Source organism: Pipistrellus kuhlii, unplaced genomic scaffold (assembly GCF_014108245.1).
Source record: "Pipistrellus kuhlii isolate mPipKuh1 unplaced genomic scaffold, mPipKuh1.p scaffold_m20_p_10, whole genome shotgun sequence".
In the NCBI taxonomy this organism is placed as follows: Eukaryota; Metazoa; Chordata; class Mammalia; order Chiroptera; family Vespertilionidae; genus Pipistrellus; species Pipistrellus kuhlii.
In genome coordinates this window covers 32349400-32356586 of record NW_023425405.1, presented here as the reverse complement: position 1 = coordinate 32356586, position 7187 = coordinate 32349400, and positions in this window count along the sequence as shown.

Here is a 7187-nt window from a genome sequence, read left to right as displayed (position 1 = left end):
GGCTCTGGTTGGAGCCTGTGTAGGAGGCAACCAATCAATGTATTTCTCTCACATGGATATTTCTCTCTGTCTTTCCTTCCCTCTTTCACTCCCTGAAAATCAATGGGAAAATATCCCAGGGTGAGGGTTATAATATAAAGACATAAGGCAAATAGAAAATAAAATTGAAAGTACTTAAAACTGAACTGAGAGCATTATATTTTTAAATGTTTCCAATATATCCAAAGTGGGAGGAAAAAATTATATCTTAAAATGCATATACTAGAAAATAAAATAAAAAACTGAAAATAATCTATTTCCAACTCACAATTAGTTTAATCACCAGTGGTGAATGATTCGATCAATCATGCCTAAGTAATGAAACCTCCATAAAAATCCTATATAATAAAAGCGTAATATGTTAAGTGTCTGATTGATCAGTCACTATGATGTGCACTGACCACCAGGGGGCAAACTCTCCAATTGGTAAGTTAGCTTGCTGCTAGGGTTCAGCCTCTCACAACTGGGTGAGGGGGGTGGTCATGCCTGGAGCATGGTGGTTGGGATGGGCCCCAGTTGGAGGGCCCCCATCAGCCTGATCACCAGCCAGGCCAAGGGATCTCACCTGTGCACAAATTTGTGTGCAGAGCCTATAGTAAATAAGTAAACAAACACAAAAAAGGACTCAGCTTCCAGGTGGATGAATGTATCCAGATGCTGGGAGGTAGTAAAACTCAGTTCCATGAGCACAGATGCTCAGGACCCTGTGGCCCTATATCCATCTGTGTCCTTTATGATAGCCTCTGTAATACCCTGGTAACTCTAAGTAAATGAGCTCTGTGAGCCATTCCAAGGAAGAGGTCATGGAAACGACAGATTTTAGCCAGTGGGTCAGAAATTCAGGTGACAACCTGGACTTGCAATTGGTGTCTGAAGCAGGGGCAGCCTCGTGGGACTGAGCCCCTAAACTGCCATTAACCTGTGGAATCTGATGCTATCTCTAAGTAGATAATGTCACAAGTGAGTTAAATCTGTAGCATACCTAGGCAGTGTCCTTTGAGAATTGTAGCATTGTTTGACAGTGTTGGAAAGCAAACCATCCACTAACCACTTTTTATTCCCTCAAGCATTTTGCATCTTCTCCATATCTCTTGAAGGAAACAAAATGGCCTTTGAACTTGAGGGATTTCTAAAAGCTGGGTGAGCACTATTTTAGCTATGCTATCTGGAGTGGGTGATGGCTGGTAAACTCACAAGAGACAATCCTAGGGGAAATGAGCTAATTTTATAAACGTGAAATGTGATTCTCAGGTGCAGGATATTGAAAAGCCAACACTTTCTGCAAGAGCCACTCAGCACTCCAGGAGAAATTCGATCTGTCTGAATTACAGTAAGTTACAATGATAACAACCAACTGCACTCACGGGGTTACTAAGATTTGATGACTCAATGGTTGTGGAACCTCTGAAGTTCTGTAAGCATAAATGAATAACAAATATACCATTGTTATTTCTGAATTGAATTTCTCCTGATAATTTCTTCTTATTGTCTCTTCTAAGTAGGCACTGTGTGAGACTAAAATTATAAAAGAAATAAAATATAAATAATATATAGTAGTGGTTTCTCATGATTCTCATCATTGGTGTTTCTCCCTCTCTGAAATCAATAAAAATTATATTTAATAATTTTTTATTGATTTTGTACAGAGAGGAGGGGAGAGAGATAGAGAGTCAGAAACATTGATGAGAGAGAGTCATCAATCAGCTGCCTCTTGCACACCCCCCACCGGGGACATGCCCGCAACCAAGGTACATGCCCTTGACCTGAATCGAACCCGGGTCCCTTCAGTCCCCAAGCAGACGCTCTATCCATTGAGCCAAACCGGTCCCGGCAAAAAATTATATTTAATAATTTTAATAAAATGAAAAATCTCCTGAGAGGATTATATTGAGGAAACTGCTCTTCTCATCCTTTGTTGTTGTTTTTTCCTTTTCACCTACCTGCCATCTCTTTCCTCAAGACAAAGGACGTTTGTCAGGGTGAGAAGGAAAAGAAAAATAATGTTACCGTTTTATGAGGAGAGTAATTCCGAGTGGGACAACCTTCTCAGTTTTCAGTTGAGGTTTTATTACACACAGCAGTTTTTCAAACAAATTTCAGTGTTAAAAAAATTTTTTAAAAAGTGGACTTTGTATATACAACTTTAACTCTTTGATTGTGCATTATCCATTATTTTCTAATTAAAATCTTATTCTATACGATAAAGGATACTGAAAAATAATAAAACAATTAAGTTTTTTTTATATATATTTCAACTGAATTTAGAAACTAATTTTTTTCTAGGTATCTTAAAAATTCTATGTCAATCCAGCATCATAATGCTGAGTTTTTCCTTATCAATGTGATAACTGGTTGTAGTTTATTGACTATTACTGAGAGTAACTAAGTAGAGCCATTACATTTCAGACACGCTTTCCTGACTCTGTTACTAGCAGCAACCTTATCTCTTCATGATAATCAGGTCCCATTACCCTTCCCAGTATAGTAACAGTTTTTTGCGGGCCCATTTGTCCTTTGGTAGCAGGAATCCAAAATGTCCAGATGGCAGCCACCACCGTAGGTTCAGTTGCAAACCCTTGCCGTGTCCCTGATGGGAAGCATCCCATCCCAAACTGCTCTCTGGACCCGTACTTCTAGGTCAGCAGAGCCTAGCGTTGTGAGTCACGTGCCCAGTCCCCAGGTGGGTCAGGAGGAGTGATGATGAGATGAGATCTACCCCCATTCCCATGCCTTATACCCAGACCCATGCATTCTAGCTTTTAAGAAATATCCCCATATAATGGCTTTTGGTTTAAGTATATGTTTGAGGATGAAAAGGGTTCTACAGCAAGTAAGCTTATACGGTGATCCCATCATAATTGGACAGAGCCAGTGGGTAGTCATGTTCCAGACATATAACTTCAGGGTGTTTTCAGCCCTGTACCAGGAAGAGGGAGATGACATATCCAGAAACTCTTATCAATGGAGTAAGCAAGGACTTAAATCTGCATAGCAACTATACTCTTATTTACTGGGCTTTTCCGGATAACCTCCCACCACTGGCTCCCCTCTCCCGGCATCTGCTATTGGTCGTTACTGAGGATGGTATTTAAGGTGGTGGCCTTGGTAATTTTGGTGAGTTACTCAGTCCCTCCCATGTACAGAGGAAGTACACATGCTATTAAACTTCAGTTTGTTTTTCTGCTGCTCATCTGTCACGTGTCGATTTGATTATTAGATCAAAGTTTATATTTGCCTTAAGTAAGCCCTGTCCATTGTTTTTGTGTATCTAGGGTAGCAATCTGTAATTGGGGTGCCACACTATTTTTATTTTTATTGATTTCAGAGAGGGAGGGAGAGGGAAAGACAGAAACATCACTGATGAGAATCATTGATCTTGATCGGCTGCCTCCTGCACGCTCCTTACTGGGAATCGAGCTTACAACCAGGCATGTGCCCTTGACCAGAGTCTAACCCAGAACCCTTCAGTTCGAATGCTGAAACTCTATCCATTGAGCCAAACCGGCTAGGGTGAAAAGCAAATTAACTGTTAATTAACTGTTAATTTAATTTTTAAAAAATCTTGTGTCAATCTATAGTTTAAATAGAATTAAATTGCTCTGTTGATCCCTTCATGAATCCCCAGACATTTTTTGATCACCTACTATATACATAAGGCGTGGTTTATGGTGCTAGGAGTGTATAATTTACACTAATAAAAGAGTAAGATGCAAATTGACTGTACTTTCATGACACCCATCAGCCAATCAGAAGTGATACAAATTAATCCAACAAAGATGACAGGTTAATTTGCATACATAGGCTGCAAGCTGCCAGGGGCTGGGCAGGACACTTGCATCATCACCATGATGATGATGCAGGCATCCCACACTGCTCCGGCTGCTCTGGGCCTCTGGGCAGCATTGGAAAGCAGAAAGGCAGCTCCAGGCCAGAGCAAAAGCAGTGCCAGCAGCCAGGGGAAGGAAGGCCCATACTTGCACGAATCTTTGTGCATTGGGCCTTTAGTGGAGTACAAGAGAGAGTTAAAATATGCACAGGTCTGGGCATGCAGGTGCTCAGCTGCCTGGGAAAGGAGAGAGAAGCCTGGAGAGGAAAGAGGCCACTCTAGCTGGTGGGACATGATGTGGAGGGATACAGACCAGGCAGGGTGGCTGAGCTACTAGGGAATGCTCACTCTTCTCTTCTTCCTGCTGACATAACCTGCAGAGTGTTTCCTGCCATGGCAGGAGTCTGGACGTTAGCCTCCTGTCAGTGGCCAGAGTTACCTGAAGGTGTTGGCTTCCCCTCCTATGGGAATATAGAGACGCATTCAGAGCTGAACATGTAGGTTACATTTTTAAAAAACACGAAGTGCTGCTTTGAAATGCCAAACTTAACTGATTGGAAATATGGGAGAGAACATTCCAAGCTTAACAAAACCAACAAAAGTTTTGTTCAAATTGAAAAGCAAAATACAGATTCAAAGAAAAAAAAAAAAAGTTGTAAGCTTCTGAGAACTTTCCTAGGACTTTGAAACCTCAGTCATCAGATGGGGCCTAAAAATACAGAACTTTGTATGTGAAATAGAAATTTTTCCTGTAAATGGAAGGAACATCTGGGTAGATTCAGATGAAAACAGAATGCCACAGTCAGCTTATAATACAAGCCAATTCAGATGGAAAGAGTCGGTTCTCTGAAAAGAAAACCCATTTTGAGAATAAAGCAACGTACTGAAAACCTACAATTTATTCTTAATGAAGCTTCATTTTTCATTTGTTTTACAGCAGCCTTCTACCCAAGGGCAAAGATTGACAGATTGTTTCCTAGCCCCTTAATTTTAGCTGTCCCCTTAACTCTGACTCGGGGGGTAGAATGCACAATTAGAACAATTAATCAAAAGGAACAAGGAGCTTTTAAAATTATAAGGTAGAGAGGGGGAAGAAAAGTGTGCTGAAAAATTCCCTTTACGTGCATCCTTAATAATTAATTTAAAGTACCTATTTGCTGAGCCCAGTTATATATTTTTCAAGACAGATACATTTGTTCATGGTTTTTCCTGTCTAACTTTAAGCAACATAGAGAGTGCTTTTCACATTTTCTCATTGACGTTATACTCCAGTCAATTCGTTTAAAATTAGAGGCCCAGTGCACAAAATTCATGCATTGGTAGGGTCTCTAGTGGCTGCCAACTGCTGGAGGCCTACCCTCCCTTCACAGGTTGAAAACCGCTAGCCAGGTCGCCCAAGACCATCAGAAAACACAGATATTTACATTACAATTCATAGCAGTAGCAAAATCACAGTTATGAAGTAGCAGCGAAAATAATTTTATGGTTGGGGGTCACCACAACATGAGGAACTGTATTAAAGGGTGGTGGCATTAGGAACGTGGGGAACTACTGCCCTAGGGGGTGCAGAAGCTGGGGTAGGCTGTCCATGCAGGGGGTTTGGAAGAGCTCCCCATGGCCAATTCCTCTTTCCTCTTTTCAGGCCGGGCTCCTGTCAGGAGCTCTCCTCAGAACCCTGGAAACTTGGCTCCAGCCAGCCCGCCCCTCTGCAGCCCCCACCCCACCTGGCTCTGGCTGTCTGCCCCACCTGTCAGGAGGCTGCTGGGGCGCCCTGCTGTGGGCAGCGCGGTCCTGGGGTAGAGGAGCGGGTGTGGGGAGCAGCTCCAGTAAAGTTTAGTAAACCTCAGGTCGGCATCGGGATTGGGCTGCAGGGTCGCAGAGGAGCCTGCCTGGGCTGGACTAAATCACGCTGCTAGACCCGGAGTCCAGCCCCACAGCCCCATCCATCCTGTGAATGGTCTTAATGTGAAGGCATTCCCAGATAATTTGCATATTACTCTAATATGTGTGTGTGTGTGTGTGTGTGTGTGTGTGTGTGTGTGTGTGTGTGTGTGTGTAGAGAGAGAGAGATTAGAATAAATTGCGTTTAGTTTTTGAAATATTTATACTTGCCATGTTCTCAGCACTTTGAAAACACAAAGTATGTCTTTGTTGGTTTGCAATAAACTGTAATTTAAACGCTTTTAATTTACCTTTTAGAATATATTTTTATTGATTTCAGAAATAAGGAAAGAGGTAGAGATAGATACATCAAAGAAGAGAGAGAATCATTGACCGGCTGCCTCCTGCATGCTCCCTATTGGGGATCAAGCTCACAACCCAGGCATGTGTCCTTGACCAGAATCCAACAGGGTCTCTTCAGTCCACAGGCCAACACTATCCACTAAGCCAAACTGGCTAGGGCTAAACATCTTTTTAAAAGAAATACATTGTTGCTTTAGTCAGTAATCCTCTGAATTGGGGATTTCTCTTTAGCTAAATCTAAAACTTCTGAGATAAGCTTACATTACCTCCAAAACATAAGTATCAGTACCTTTTAGTCTTATGAATTGTACTAGACCAGATCTTATTAGATGTTTTGTCCTTTGATTGAAATCTTTGTTTGTTTAATGTTTTGTTTTTAACATTTTTATTGATTTCAGAGAGAAAAGGAAATAGAATGATAACAGAGAATCATTGATTAGCTGCCTCCTGCACACCCCTTACTGTGGATCAAGATCAAAACCCAGATATGTGCCCAGACCCACTGGGAATTGAACCGTGACCTCTTGGTTTATAGGTTAAAGCTCAACCATTGAACCACGCTGGCTGAGCTACATGTTTATAATTTCACTAGATACCTGGTGCATGAAATTAGTGCATGGGAAAGGGGGTTTTCCTCAACTGGCCTGCACCCTCTGGGATTCCACTCACAATCCAGAACCACTGGCTCCTAATTGCTCATCTACCTGCCAGCCTGATGGTCCTAATTGCTCTCCCCTCCTGGCCTGATCCCCTAGCTGCCTATCTGCTCTCCCTTACTCTCCACACCCTTCAGATGCAGATGCAGATGCAGGTATGCTGAGAGCTCTCAGCTGAGTGCCCACCCCCATCCTGAGGTGTCATTACATAATGGCATCCTGGACAATTTGCATATTTCTCTATTCTTGGTATAATTAGTTGAACTATATTTTATCTGTGCTGAAATATTGTAAATAATTTCCTTTATGTAAGCATTAAAATATTTTTGACCTAACAACTAACAATTGGAAGCATGCATATCAAGGTAAAAAGTTGTCATAGTAGCATTTATTACTATTTTATTTCTGTCATGGTCAGATAG